General features: G+C 35.9%; 1 protein-coding gene across 5 annotated transcripts in view; it reads left to right on the forward strand.

Annotated features, from left to right (window-relative positions):
• The window catches only part of RhoBTB (Rho-related BTB domain containing), a 490,451-nt gene that overhangs the window by 326,340 nt on the left and 147,750 nt on the right, over positions 1-16,361 (forward strand). Inside the window, exon 1 of one of the 5 annotated variants that reach the window (XM_081734306.1) lies at positions 172-355. The exons of the other annotated variants lie outside the window; for them this stretch is intronic. The gene's annotated coding sequence lies outside the window, so the exon portion shown is untranslated. Of the gene's footprint in view, positions 1-171; positions 356-16,361 lie in introns of those variants that run through there. 5 annotated transcript variants of the gene reach the window in all.

A 16,361-nucleotide genomic window follows, 5' to 3' on the forward strand; every position in this document is an offset into this window, starting at 1 on the left:
ACGTAATCTGTTCTGTAATAATATGATGGAAACTTAGTTCTTCCTCTCAAAATATATATCAAATTAAATAATTGAAGAAATTTACGGGCCCACACAGAGTTAATCGTAATAGTTTTATTTTTATATATTTTGTTCTAATTTCATATTTTATTTCTAAAATAAATCTTTAAATAGAAAAACTTGCCTTAAACTATTTGAGTGTATTTTTCTATTTATTTCATCTTATAAATTTGTGGTGTTGTTATTTAGTTTACTCTATTTAAAGATCGTTCAAGTAAAATAAATAGTTAGTATGTAGGCCTAATTTATTTTGCCTCGAGATTTTGCCCAAATCTCAAGACACCCTGTTACCCAGGTAATTATATTTTACTCTAGCATTCATTTTTATTTTTGTATTCTTCTATTAATAATAATTGTATTCAAATGTATATATGAGGCGTTGGATGGCAAAGTGACGTAACTCAGTTTTGAGACATTGTTATAAGTTGAGCTTTTATTAGAATCAACATAAAAAAAGCGGACAAAATTGGTTCTTTGTGCTGCCATCTTTTGGCCTATAGCCTGGTCTTTTCACTGAGATACGCAACTTTGCCATCCAACGTCTTATATGCTCTTCACTACACTTTCCACAACTCTTTCCTTCAAACATGTTGTAAATAACTCTTGCGTGATCTTTTATTACATATCTGAAATCTATGAATGCAATTTTTGACGTCAGAATTGTCAAATATTCATATTTCTGCACCAGATAAAAGATCTTGAAACCAAATATTAGATTGTGTAATAATATTATGTAAATTTAAGATTGCCTCTTTTTGAAAGTGCCCTGTTATTTGTTAATTCGGTGAGTTATTTACAAAAAAATCAAATGAGAGTACGGAAAGCTAGTGGAGAACCACGGATATAGTGAATGAATTTAGAATAAAAACTATTCGTGTTCAGTTTAGACCTGCAGAAAAATAATGGTATAATTGTACTGTTTGTTGGAACAAATGTACTCGTAATATCTATACAAGCTCTATTCTGTTTATCTCGAATATCTATCTGAATATTGATTTGAGTAGCCATAAAGTTAATGACTATAGTTCTTATTTTTAAATCGTCTGCTATTGTCGTAAGAGAATTATTTTAACAGCGGTGTTATATATTTATTAGATAGGTTTTTGCGAGGGAATGTATCTTACGATGCATTGAAGGATGTTGGGACCTGAGAGAGCAATGAAAGTATCATAGTACAGACAATTAAGGCGCGAGGGCGGACGCTATTCGCAGTCACTTACATTTCTTGAATATTGTTGACAGAAATATCAGAATCTTTGTATACTATTTACAGACTGTATACTGTTTGCAGGTCTAAACTGATCCGTTAACGTTTACATTAATTTTTAAACTTTTGTTTTGCTTAAGGCATTTATATTTAGTTATGCAATGCTATTTATAAATTGAATATGATCTATATTAAGATTTCAAGAAGCCAATGAAGATAGCTGTCAGTGCCAAGTCGGGTTTCCAAAGTTCAAAATGCTGTGTATGTTTCTTTTCCTTATCTCTGTCGTTTTTATCTTTTTTCGAATAGTTTTGGATTATATGTGATCTCTCAGTATCACTGACACACTTTTGTTGTTTTGCAATAATGATTTTTTCTTTAGTAAATGATCAAAATATAGACTCGTTATATTTGGAATAGTTACTAGAGACTGGTGATCTGCTTGATTTAAGTTTGCGTCAGAATATAATCGACGATGAATCTATTTGTATTGGAAAGAAACTTTCTCATTCTCACTTCTTAAAACTAAAGTGTGGGACATAATTGATTGTGTGTGGGCTAGGTGAATGAAACAAAGTCTGTGGTGTGACGTTGCCATCTGGTGAAGGGGTGTGGCTAGGTAGACGCACTACTACACAAGCAGATGGGGAGAAAACAGATACATCTCGTTTTCTGCTTTAACAAGATGTGGCAACACCGTAGCCCTTTCATTTGCTAAAAGCGTTTAAAGGGATTTCGGAGGGCCTCCTTCAAATGCCATATACATTGTCCTTTAGCATACATCATGAATAATTCCTAACTGTAAAGTTATTACTGAATATTTGTGAAATACTAACTCAAATACACGTTCTTCGCACGGAAAGACTAAGTTTATGGGAAATATTTGAACCCTCATCGATGGGTAATAGGGCAAAATTTTTAAACTCTTCCTCCCTCCACTCACTCAGGATACTCATTTCAAAGTATAACGGTAAAGATCCAGGTTAATTCAAGTGCTATGTTCAAAAAAATATTCTAAACAGTCCAACCGTTTCCTCACTTTCTCCATTTTATATGAATTTACTATAATAGTATTTTAGTAATATAATAGTAGAATAAAAGTGTTTGGAAACTGCACGAGCAGAATTTCTGAATTCGCTGGGACATGATTTTTTTTTTTTTTTAAATAAGAAGTGTACGTATTAAGTTTTATTTGCTTAACTTGAGGGACCCGTGAGATAGTGTACTTTCGGTTTAAGTTTTCAACCCCCTCCCCTCCTTAGAGTAAGCATTTTGATGAAAGTGACATGCTAAAAACCGAGCTGGAGCCAACGCTAATTATGTTCCGAAATTCATTGCAAACGATTCTGTACGTACTGTGTACTGTATAGTGTCTTTCTTTTGAGTTTTTTCTTTTAGAAAAACCAAATAAAGAACGACAAAAATATAAGTTCGTGTTCGTAACTGGGAATATAGTGAAGACCTTTAAGGATGTATCATACCTGACATGTAAGTCGCGATGAATGTAGACGTCTTTCCATGTGCCATGAAAAACACCTTTCAACGTTCCTTGAATATATATGTAAGCAATAATAATATGAAATAAGGAATAATAATATTGCAAAATGTAAATAGGCCTAATATTCGAAAATGCATACCGATCTAAGTATGCATTTATGTATCTTGCAAGAAAATATTTGAGTGCATATTTCCTTGATTTTATGTAGATTAATGTGTCACTGGAATGAAGTTTGAGTTTCATTTGTGTGTTTAACCCCCGCAACACAATGAATTCCTTTCCACTGCAGAGACATCAACGCAGTTGAACGTTTTATTTGAGCGCGAGCCGCGACTATAGAAACAGATAATAAAATAGTTGAGTTTTCTATTACGTTTATGAAGTTACGAGAGAATGAATGGTTTTGGTCGTTGCATTCTCCAAATGATGGAGCTGTAGTGGCTTCCAGTTTGTGCATTTGTTTTCCGCTTTGTTGCATTCAAATGCGTTTGAGACGAAAATAAAAAACACGTGCAGAGAGACCATCCAGAGAAACGACAGCCACGAGATTTGTTTGCATTACATCTGCGCATGTGTCAACCAAAGTGATCAGAGAAAGAGACCGAGAGCTAGGTTATGATGGACAGCGTTGCCAATAAGCACTAACAGTGACTAAAATAAGTTGTAAAATGATTCGAGGCGAAAACTGCCACTTTATGTGCACTATGTAAACAGGAATAGATAGCCCTTACATCTAGTCGCAGGTCCAAATACCTTTATGCACCTTTTATAATACCTTTTATAATAATAATAAAAGCATTGAAATAAGGAATGCCGTTTGGTATGAAAGGAGAACTTTCTCGTGACTGAAATACTGGTTTTGCCTTCGATGTGGGCGGGCCCAGATTAGCACCTAGACGGCGTAGGTTGGAGCCTGGGGTAGCGTCCATCCTAGGGGCAGCATACTTGGTTCTCTGTCTCCGCCTTATGTATTAAATTAATTTGTTATACTAGAAATTTCTCATGTAGACGTTTGTTCATTACAGATTATTTTCCGAGTGATTCTGCCTTACTGACCAATGAGGCTTTGTGTAGCCGTGGCTAAACAGTAGATCATTACTATTGACTGCAATTTGGTCGTTATAACTTACAACAACGTTTAAAGGCTCGGTCAAAGCATGCAATTATCTTCATGTATTAAGACAGAATGGGCAACAACACTTTGAACTTCCATAAGCAGAATTATACTTGAAATTACATTACTTTACTCTTTCCTTAAGAAGGGCGCGGTTCAGATGTATAGCCTGTGGCAAAAGTGTTAGATACCCAGGTTCGATTCCCAATGAAAGGTTTCGTGTCCCTCGTATTTCATGTTATACTGTAGGTGAGCCAGTTTCAAATGGTATGCCGCGATAGAATCACTGCTGTTCCGGGATAAAGATCCCAATTACAAAATATAAATTATTTATTACATCATCTCCTTCCTATTGTTCCTATTGCTCCTAGAATAACTTTCTCCTATTGCTTTTTTGGAGGGAAACTGTAATGTTCTTTATGATTAAAATTACGAAGTAATTTGGTGCTAGCTATTATTATATATATAGGTATGCTGTAGAATTTGAAATTACGCAGTTAGTGTGCCAGAAACTTGTAAAAAAAAAAAAAAATGAAAAACGCTGCTATAGGGCAAAGTTCATTATGCAGTGTGTTCAGCGTTGAAAATAAAGGATAAACTCCAAAATATCCAGTAATGAAAAAAAAATGTTGGATCTCACTCTTTAGATTTTATTTTTCATATTATTTTCTTGCAACAGGTATTGTTTCAGATGTTTCTGTATTAACTGGCCCAATGGTGTGAATATTACCTCAGAAAAGAAAGCGGATATCTTTCACATGAGAAAGACGTTCAAAATACAGTGGAGTCTCGTTAATTCGAACTTGGATAATTCGAAATATTGGATAATTCGAACAGAAGTCCATTCCCCTTGAAAACTGTATTGAAAACAATAGCAAAAAATCGTGGATAAATCGAACTTTTGAACCTAAGTTTTGGATAATTCGAAGTAAATACAGTTGAAAATTTTTAATGTTGAACAGATGTAAACAGAGAAATACAGTTTTAACGTGTTTTCAGTTATCCAGATGCAGCCATAGGGAAGAGTAATATAAAAGATAAATAGAAAATCTATGTAAAGATGAAGGTGAGTTGGGGAAGAAGTAAAGGTAGAGAACATGTGCCAATCTCATCTTCTTGCAGAATGGCTTGAAAATTTAGGATGAATTATTGATAAAGTCAACCAAATGTTATTAATACCGTATTCCACGCAATACATGAAATTCAAGATTTATTGACAGTACAGAAACAATCAAATTTAAGCAAATGAGGTTTACAGAATATTCAAATTTTTACTGGTATGTAATTGTTTGGGCTATTCAATATATGTTGTAGGTTGTACGTAAATATATTTTCTATTGTACACGTAGTTTGAATTACGTGGAGTCAATATCATTTGTTAGTTTGCGATATTCGATCACGCAAATAATAAGCTGCTTTAAAGGTAAAGTCTACACCATATGAATATGTTTTTGATATACAGTACTTTGGTTTGTTTGTTGTTATATATGTGAAAATGAATGTTGTTGGATAATTCGAATTTTGGATAATTCGAAGTTTTTTCGTGTCCCCTTGGACTTCGAATTAAAAAGAGTCCACTGTATATACGTCTTTGAGAAGGATATTTCGATAGACCAAAAAGAAAATAAAAAAATGTGTTAAGAGTGACTTTAAGAAGCTAAGTTGACCTTAAGAAGCTGGAAATAATACTAATCTTAATTAAATTGAATTTGTGCATATAGAATTAAATGGCAGTTTGTTCAAATGAAGAACCTGTAGGAAAAGCTGAAAGTTACACCATAGGGTCGGCAGGCACGTAGCCAGGATTTCGTGATAGGGGGGGGGCCGTGACGAAATACTGTGGTTATCACACCAGGGGGTCGATCATTCTAAATTATTTTACTGTAAATATATATTGGTTCGTTTAGCCAAGATTTCGTAATAGGGTGGCATGAGATGAAATACTCTGGTTACACACCAGGGGCTCGATCAATCTAAACTATTTTACTTGCGACATACTTATTGGTTTGTTACGACAATAAAACGAGGAGTAAGTATTTCAATAACGAGATATTAAGAATCTCGAGTAAAAGAATATTAAAAAAAAAGTATTGAAAAATATATAATCTTCAGAGTTTCTCAAGTTCTTCTGAGAGTCTATCTGATCGAACCGGTTTCTCGATCGTCAATTGTAGTCCATAGGATTGGCATGGAACTAGATGGAATTCGGAATTCTCCGTTACAATAATATCAATTCTTAACTTTACTCCCCCCCCCCCATTCCTTCCACAGAAAGCTTCTCATAAGAAAGAGTAACCAAACGCTTGCTGTAGCTTTATATTTTTAACGTTGATTCTTTTATTTTCTCGTTTCTTATTCGGTTCATCCTTCCTTAATTTTTACATTTCTGATTCCGAAGGGGGGGGGGGGATCCGGACCCCCAGGACCCACCCCTTGGCTACGTGCCTGGGGTCGGATGTGCGCTACTGCGAGTAGGAACTACATATAAAGCACCAAGAAACAGACTATATGGGCCTTATGCAGAGTCGTTCTGACGCGTGATTAGTGCCATGCTAAAGAGTTCGACTAACATATATTTTCTGCAGTAGTCAGGCCTTTAGTATGACGCCAATCATACGTCAAAACGACTCTGCATAGGACCCCATGTTTTTAAATGTTTATATTAGTCATTATTATCATACGTATTTTGCCAGGTCACTTGCCGCAAACTGAGAAGCATCAGTGTACGACTCTTCAGCTAACCGCTTCGTCTTTACATAGAAGTTTTTTTTTTTTTTTTGTTTTAAACCATCAAGTGTAGCGTCTTTCATCCTTCCCTCTTTTTCCTGCCACCATATATTTTGATACGTCCTTCATGTTACAGTTCCTTCTCAGTCAATGTCCCAACTACCCTGCTATTCTTCGAACCCTTCTGATTCTTTTTCTGTTCGACTTGGCTAATTCTGTCCAATTCATATTAATATTTAATTTTACCTTACGGTAATGAGTCATTAAAGTTTAAAATATAAAGCAAGCATGTTGTGCGTTCTAATTTGTCTCAGGATATGAGTATTATGTGTTTTCCTTTCACTATTGATTTCGTCATCGTCATTCACTTCTTGTAGTACGCAATACTCAAAAATAAATAATTCAGCAGACAAGTTTGGAATGTCAAATGTTGGTAAATGGTTTTTAGAGTTTTCAAAATTAAACCGAATAAACTCTGCTAAAAGACAGTAAAGAGGACCATGCGATTCCATATCCTTTTGTTGTAGGCAACCAACATTCCTTTGATATTGCTCAGGTTGCATAAAAGCTAGGGAATGCTATTGATTTTAAAGGGCATATGGATATCCGACGTTAACATCACTGTTACCCGTACTAACAACGAATTGATTCCATTAACGAACCCGACCGAGATAATCGTTCTAACTGTCTACACATATATATTTACACCAGGGGTGCCCACAAGGGGGGGATATGACGCAAAGTGCGTCATTGAAATATTTGGGGGGGGTTAAAATCTATATAAATATGTTTGAGAGGGTGTAAAAATTAATCGAAAAGATTTTTTTTTCATGGAAGAACACCTACAGATAGGCAATTGAGGGGGTGCGTCATGGACATGAAGGGGGGTGGGCACCACTGATTACACCACCTCTTTTTTCCACGATTTCTTTCCAGGATACAAGAAACTGAAAGCCAGAGTATTTTTTAAATGTTGTGGTTGGCTACCCTGTTTGTACGAATTGAGCGAGGTCAGCGACCCAGTACAGGGTCACAGGCACAGAGAGGCAGCTTGCTGATTGAAGAGAAGTGTCGCTTGTTGTTCCAAACCACGTGGCAAGCAACTGAGTTGCCAACAAGATAATTTTCTGCGCACTTCCTTCACAGTTTTATTTTTACTAAAGGGGCGGTGTCTGTATGACTATTTCCCAGTTAATCAGGATGTCGCTTTAGTCTCTTTCACTGTCCCCTAAATTAGATCCAGACACTGACGCTTTTGTGTTTTGGTGGAGTTTCGGGTCAATAAGTATCATTAGAGCTGCAAATTCGGTAGCACATCTTAAATTTAGAAGACAGAAAGTAAAGACAGAAACAAGGAAAGACCTTGAGTAAGGTTGAATACAGTGGCGGAACACAGGGGGAGGAGGACGAACGTAAACAAGTACTTTTTTAAAGGAGAAACGGATTTCAACATGAGATATTTTGTAAGGTCAACAACACAAACTTAAATGCATAGCCACAGAGCAGCAGTAGCCGATCTAAGCGAATTAATTTTAGGGAGGTTAATCTGAACTTTCGAAGTGCTATATGGTTAGTCACGTGAATTCTTCTCTATTTGTGTTTGCCTTATTGGGCTCTATTGATGTGAATTTGAGTGTCATTTTTCTTCATGTTTTACTTTCAATTTGAAATTGAATCCTAGTTCTGTTTACATATACAAAGAGTTCCGAGAACTCCTTCGTGGCTGCATGATTACCGTACTCAGGAGATGTAGGTTCAATTCCAGATGAGAGCTCACGTTAAGCTGTAAACTCACGTCTCATATAGCCTTGGTGCTGAAAGGAATACGAAATTCCAATCCAACCAATGAATGGAGAGTTTTGGTATTCATGAGGCAAGTAACCTACCGCCTCCCGGTGAACTACCAATCATGAATCATGATCGAAACCAAAGAAATTGATAACTGTTTAAAAAAAAATATGTCGAAAATCACAACATTGCGTAAATAAATAATAACTTACTTTTTACAAATCCATCGGTAAATTGACCACTACCTGGTGACCTGCCGCAGATGAATTTCGAAGGTAAACATACTGAACACAAATTTTGAGGAAATTGCTATAGCCCTACAACAGTACAGGGAGAATGCAGTGAGTTAGGCCTAGAGAGAATCTATAACAGTTCCCGATGATCATTTCACGCAGAACATATTAAGAAAGCAATTCAAGCATTCCTCTTTGACATATGTGTCGATTGATGCAGTTCTATTTCACATTTCTTGACAGTCGCCATTCTGCTACTGGAACATCATCTTGAATGCTATTCCTCTCATATTCCGTAGAGTTTTTGTTTGAAATGATCCCATCGACATCCTATCGTCTGAGTGTCGGCATCACTAGCGAGATCAACAAAATTCGTCTCGGAGAACAAAGGCCAGACCGGAGAAAGTTACACTAATACATGAATTTGGGGATTCATAACACTTATCTATGTACGAGATCACCAGTTACGATAGATACGGTCCGATAGGTCACCGATTGAGAATGTTTTTTTTTTTTTTTTTTTTTTTTTACTACTTTCTACTTTCACTACCTTCTCTTTTAAGCACTTACCAAGAATTATTCCTATACCATTATGACCATCATTTTCATTAACTGACTAAACATTCTATATCATTCGCTGTTAAACTCCCCATTACCTTGCTATGACTTCGCAAAATCCTACAAAGTTTAGATTATTTTGTTTCATTTTTTGTAAGATTTTCTAACTTCCCTCCCTGTAACATAGTACGTATTTTCCACTTCCCTACCCTGAATCTTTCGCTCTTGCTTCTCTTCCTTTCTTTACCTACCTTCCCCATATTGTTCCTTTCTAATCCAATAGTTTTTCCCAAAACATCCTCCTCCCTGCTGTCCGAATGGGATGATATTTTACATCAGAACTACGTATATTTTGACCTGTGAAAGAACATTGTACCTATGTTTTCTATCTTCTGTCAACACACTGGATAAAAGTCGAGTGGTGGTTTCCCGTTGCCTTCCATTCCGCAATATTCCAATCGTTAATGTCACTCTGAGCATGCCTTGGACTTATGTGCAACTTGCCCTACCAATCACTATGATTTCCATAGACTTTGCTACTGGAGAAATGTTGCCTTCTCCCAGAACACTCTTCGTCTGGCTTCTCGATTTAGACTAATTTGGTAGGGTAGTTCCCCTTCTGGTTTTGTCTCTTGTACTGCATAAGATATATTTGAGCTCATTGTGTTGTCGAATTTTTGCGTGAAATTTTAATTGACTTTGCCTCATATTCTTATTGTTAAGTTGTCGTTATTCTCTGATGCTATCATTAATTAATTATTATATATTTTTAATGTTTAAAGTGTGATATTTATCTATTTCATTTGAATGTTCATTTCAGTTATAATGTTTTCAAAGTCTGGCCACCATGCTAGTAAAATTCGTCTGCTTTAAATTATTTTCCTCAGAACATATTAGATAGCGACTTGACTATGATCTGTTTCATTTTGCTTCTTAATGACCATAACCCAAGCCACGTGAAAGTGAAGTACTCTAATTGTTGCTGAATTATTGACCTATAGGCTCTTACACAAACTAGATATATAATTCTACTTTAAAATAACTACATGAAAGTTAAGACGCTATAATTAGAGATAATATCAAGGTAATAATTACGTAATAATACTACAATCAAGTACACCTAAAGAAATAAGAGAAGTAGCATGCGCAGTGGTAGACTTCCTCATGGCGCCGGTTCAACTGTGTAGGTGTAGGTGTTCTGCTTTCAGGTTGTGAAGATGGCTAACTTTGAGATTCACGAGTATTGTGGCGAAACAGGAACAAAGGTAGTGTTTAGATATTATTGAAATCATTTGTGCTAAGTGGATTGATCACTACGATCATTGGTTGCTCAGGAAGTTTTAACAAAGAAGATCACTGTTCTACAAAACACTACCAGATTTTTTCCTCTGCTACACGTTTTCTAGTTGATTCAGCCTAATCCAAAAGTACGTGTATAATTTGCTCCTCGCACTATAAATTAGAGGTGAAGCACTACTCGCCAATCAGACTTTTAAAAATAGCGGAGGAATAAAATCAATTTTGTTTATGTCTGTTTGGAAGTAAGAGGAAACAGAGGCTAGTTCTAATGAACGAGTGATTTCTTTTAGCGATCGACAGAGAGCCAAAGCTTTATAGCATGTACTATTATTTTGGATGTTACTGATTTATTGTCAACATAGAGCGCTTCAGAGATCTAAATAACTTTTTATTCTATTTGTAAAGGATAATCACAATACATATGTCTTTATTTATTTGGATTTTTGTTCCAATAAAACTGATTTATCAAAGAGAAATACGAAATATTTCAAAACTTACGGAGTACTATGTTTCAGTTATTCGTGTTTGTTGAGTAATCCGTACAGCGCAGCGATCTGTTTCAAGTCCTCATTAGGTCGAACTCGAATGTTCAGTTAATGAGAAACTGGTCGTTATCTAGTTCGTTAGGAATAAATACTGAAAGAATTAATCTCATACTTTGGAGGTAAAACAATACTTGTCTGCCCAAACCCATTTTCTAGCCCATTTACCTAGCATAGCTAATGAATTCATTTAGTCAAACCTTTCTCCTGTGATTACATATATAAAGGCATATGGAAAATTGAAATAGAAACTAGGATAAATATAGTAGATTGAATATTATGAGTAGGGTTAGGATTAGAATTAGTATACAAGAACTGAGTAATTATCGCTTCATTACACAGGTATTCATGTGAAAACCAATATGTCAGATTCTTGGGAGAACAAATCCTCGTCAAATATTGTGTTTAGCCATGTTAAAATGGTTTTCTTGATTTGAAACAATTCTAATGAAGATCATGTTGAAGAAAACTACTGTAGCTTAAATACTCATTCTTTGCACAAGCAATATAGGTTTATGGAAAATATTTTTTTAAAGTATGATTGATTCCCTTCCCTCCCCTTTACGGTGCATATTTAAATCAAAGTGAAGTAAAAAAAAAAAAAAAAAAACTCGATACTAATGCTAACTATATTCTAAAATGCATTTCATACAGTGGCACCTTTATATTTTGCGAGAAATTTAAATCCCTTTTTTCCCTTTGAATAGGCATTGTGCCTTCTTTCCCTTATAAGCGGAATTTTCGAATATGCTGGGGCACATATCCGTTTGCTTTTAATAAGAAGTGTATGTATGCAGCTCTATTTCCATAACATGAAGAGCTCGTGTGATACACTATTTTTGGCATACATTTTAATCCTGCTCCTTTTCTTTTATAATAAGAATTTTAATGGAAGTAAATAATAAGAAAAGCCTGGCTCAAGGGCAATGCTAACTGTATTCAAAAGTTAATTTGAAACGTTTCAACCTCTTTCCCGTGATGATGAGACAGTAGATAGACATGGTTGATTCAAATATGGCTAAGAAATTTATAGAAATTACCCCTTTTTCTCTTTAACCTCTTAACTGCCAATGACGACTCAACTCGTCATGTGTGGTGGACAAACACCGTGTGCGTGGATTTTCTCGGGGTTCTCCCGTTTCCTCCCACTTTCTTCATTCCACCATTTCATTCATCACTCATCATCATCGTCTCCATTAGCCTAACCGGCATAACCGTGGGACGTAAAACTCAAAGATTTCATTTTCATTTCAACTCGTCATGAGAATTTCGCTTGTATTTGCAGTCTGACAACTACGTTCATCATAATATTCGTATTGGGCGTGACGAATTAATACGAATAGATTCGTATTTTCTGTGGGACGTAAAACTCAAAGATTTCATTTAATTTCATAATACATATTTTTAATAAATTTATTCTCCATTCAGATGCAACTTTCTGATTCGGAAACTCCCCAGTCAACAGGTTAAAAACGCAATTTTTGTAAACGTTTTAACTCATATCCATTTATTTTAAATGAATTTATACGAGGTGGTATCAGAAAGTTTCCAGACTAGTTCTATAACACGGCAATAGATGCTATACGCATAGGCATAAAGAGCACTGACCTTCGTAAGTCAGTATGCCAAGAGACATCGTCCTGTGTACATTGGAAGCTTTGTCGTTGCTATTCTGACCATGTGCGTTATCACGTCTGTGGTTTCGTCATGGACAGCAAATTCGAAGAACGAGTGAATGTGAAATTCTGTGTGAAACTGGGAAAATTCATCACAGAAACGCTTGACATGATTCGGCAAGTATTCAAAGATGCTGCAATGAGTCATTCGAGGTGTTTTGAGTGCCACGCGCGTATTAAGAGCAGAAGAACATCACTGGAAGACCACGACAAATCAAGATGACCTTCAACGAGCATAACACTTGAAAATGTCGAAATCACTCGGCAACTTGTGTGAGCCTGGGGACGAACTCTGCAGCAACAGGTGTATGCTCAAACCACACGTGAGGATTATCTGCACTGTTCCGTATGACATACCGACAATGGCAGCAATGTTGTGGATTTTTCTCTGACGATCCTTATGTACAAGTTGCCGAATAGTTTCGACATTATCGAGTGTTGTGCTCGATACGGTGTTTCCTCTAATGAGAAAAATAGTACAGAAGAGATTTCATGCAAAGAAAGTGGTTGTGAGAAAGGAGCTAATATAAGTGGAAAGTAACACAGAAACGATCATAAAACGAAAAACAAAAGAAGCATCTGACATGCTATGAATAATGTTGAGGTGAGCAAGTTCGTGTTTAGTGACCCGAATCCCAAGTAAAGAACCTAAAATAAATGACTGGTACGTATGCAACCATGGTAGACTCTCAGACTCTGCGGGTTGCAGATGACTACAGGATAATTTGAAACCTAACAGTGAGTGCCAATCAATGGTTACTTTATAACTCTATGGTAATCAACGCTTTTACTAACATAGTGATGATACTGTATAGGCATTAAAAGTTGTGAAATAGCATTGCGTCGGCATTGTAAAAGGATAATACGTAGATAATACTTTTACGTTTCGATTATAAGCATAAGAATTAGTATGGCGATAGTTTTCGCTCAGCAGAAGTTTGAAACGCTAGAGGTATGCAGTGAGGATGTATCACGTGACAGTTTTTTATCAGTGTTACGTGTAAAATATTATAGGATTTCCAGGATACCAAACACTTCTTGATTTAGCCCTGAACTTATTGCCATTCATAATGGGATCATGAAATGCGAATTAAGTTGGGATTACTGTTCTTTCAAGAAGCTATCTCGCATTGGAAAAGAAAAAAAATCTCAGTTGTTGATCTCATTCACAACACTAATACGTGTTTGATTACCTTAAGGGCGAAAGAGTACAAGATAGAATCCTACATCTCTAGTGCGAATGGTCCTTGATGGATCCTAGACCAGAGTTTCTCAACTTGGGGCACGCGAAGATAAGCGGAAGAGATAAATATAATTACAATTATAATTAGAATCTAATATCGGAGTTTTTTTAAAATATTATTTTGAATTTTGTTCTGACGGGCCTTCTTTTTATTATTATTATTAGGATTAAGATTTTAGATTTCTGAACTTTCGGTATCTATGGTCATTTAGTCCGTCATGTATAAGGGATGACGTCACACTATCCGAGGAAAAGGAAGGAAGAAAGGATTGGGGAAGGAAGGAAGCGGTCTGGGACCTATAAGTTAGGTACCACCCTGGTGTTTGCCTGGTGGGAATGAGAAAAACCCAGAAAAACGTCATTCAGGATGGCTGGCCTGAAAAGCTTTTTACACTTTTTTCGACCGAGTACCCCCACCGAGAATCGTTTTTTTTATACATACTGATAAGAACAATAAAACATAGGTTTACTAAACATTTTCAACAGGTACAGAGTTGTTAAAAAAAAAATTAAATGCAAGAGGTACGATATGAAACTAATGAGAACTACGTATTGAAATACCAGAAAAATACAAATGCAACAACAGCCTGCATATTTAAATACAATTAAAATTGAAAACTAATGAAAGACTTGAGCATGGTGAGATTTCACTAGTGTGGCAATGTCCGGTTCAATCTTCGTGACGCACATTATCATGTCATTTTCAACTGATAAGCGATTTCTTGTCTGTTTAATGCTTACCATGGAGGAAAATCCACTTTCGCACAAGTACGACGTAGCAAATTAAATCATTATTTTTAAAGCAGCAGATACCAGACCAGGATATTCTTCTCTCCTCTTCAGCCAGAAATTTTCCAAGTCTTCGTTACAGAAAATCAATTGCAAAGATTTGTCGCACGATAATTCTATTAGTTGGTCAACATTTTGTGGGCTTAGATCAGCTACTTTGATAGCCTCTTCAAATGAATATCCATCTTGAACCAGCACTTTCATCGTAGAGAATATATTACTGTTACTGTATTCACTATACACAAAAAATAGATTCTGCTAGTATAGAATCTGCTAGTATAGATGGATATCGTGAAATTTCCGCAATAAGTATATTAAAAATACCACACAAGTTTATTAGAAACCATAAATTATAAGGTGGGTCGCTGGCAAGAGGATGTGATTATATGGAGGTCGTGATAGGAATTAGGTTGAAAACCACTGTCCTAGACCATTCGAGTTTGTGGTAGATAACTTTTTTTTATTTATTTACTGTATTTTGCTCAGTAGGAAAAACTTTTATTCATTCTATTTTGGGTTTCGTTTTCCATTTGAAACCAAACATAGACTGTACTCACATGCAGCGGCCGCAGTGGCTCAGTGGTAGAGCGTTCACCTCTGGCGCTTGGGGTCCCGGGTTCAAACCCTGCTCTTGCCAAGTGAACTTTGTGGTGGACAAACACCGTGTGCATGGATTTTCTCGGAGTTCTCCCGTTTCCTCCCACTTTCTTCATTCCACCATTTCATTCATCACCGTTTCCTTGCCGGCATAATCGTGGGACGTAAAACTTAAAATTTTCATTTCATTTTTTGGTACTCACATGCACCAAATTTGCAACCTAATAGTGATCATCCATGTCTAGGTTTTGGAGTTTAAAAAATCTATGACCGATAATGTCTTGAGGAGAGACTACCGAAAAACTGTGTCATAGACTTAACAACGCGATAACAATTTATTTCTCTCTCTCTCTCTCTCTCCTTTTTTTTTGTATGGTTGTAGTCTGTAATTGTTGTGGAACCCTCTCACCGATTTTCTTTGATGGGATCGTAGATGGGACATTTCTCATCTATAACGGGATCATCCCCATAACACCTTTCACAGTCAGCTTCATGAAAAATGAAGTCAGCTGTACTTGCCAACTGATTAACTTGGCGTTTCCTCAGTCTATAAACCGCAAGCTATAATGGGAATGGAATTGGCCTACATAGTCTTGTTGAAACTATTAAAGGACTACCCACAAACCAACTTTTAGTCGAGATCGGGTTTCAAAAATTAAGACTCTATGTGGATCCTATTTGTAGAACGGAGATTAAGGACCAGTCTATGTAGGTCCATAAAAAGCAAGATATGTGCCGTTAAGTTGAAATTTCCAACTAAACAATAAACTCATCCCTCGGTTTTGGCTTATCTTTATTTAATACGTATCATAAGCAATGAACAAAATCTGGATCAGTTAATTCAGTTCGGAAATCCTGATTTTAAACTGCAAATGTTAATTTTACTATATTATACATGCACATGTAATTTACTCTGTCTGTTTGGATAGTGTACTTTATTAAAAGTACAGTGCTGTATAATTATTTATTCTTTCGTAATGTAATTGAGGATATGAGTCATTGCAGATTTAGTGCCGAAAATTACGGATTG

Source organism: Thermobia domestica, chromosome 12 (genome assembly GCF_964235325.1).
Source record: "Thermobia domestica chromosome 12, izTheDome1.hap1.1, whole genome shotgun sequence".
NCBI classification, from domain to species: domain Eukaryota; kingdom Metazoa; phylum Arthropoda; class Insecta; order Zygentoma; family Lepismatidae; genus Thermobia; species Thermobia domestica.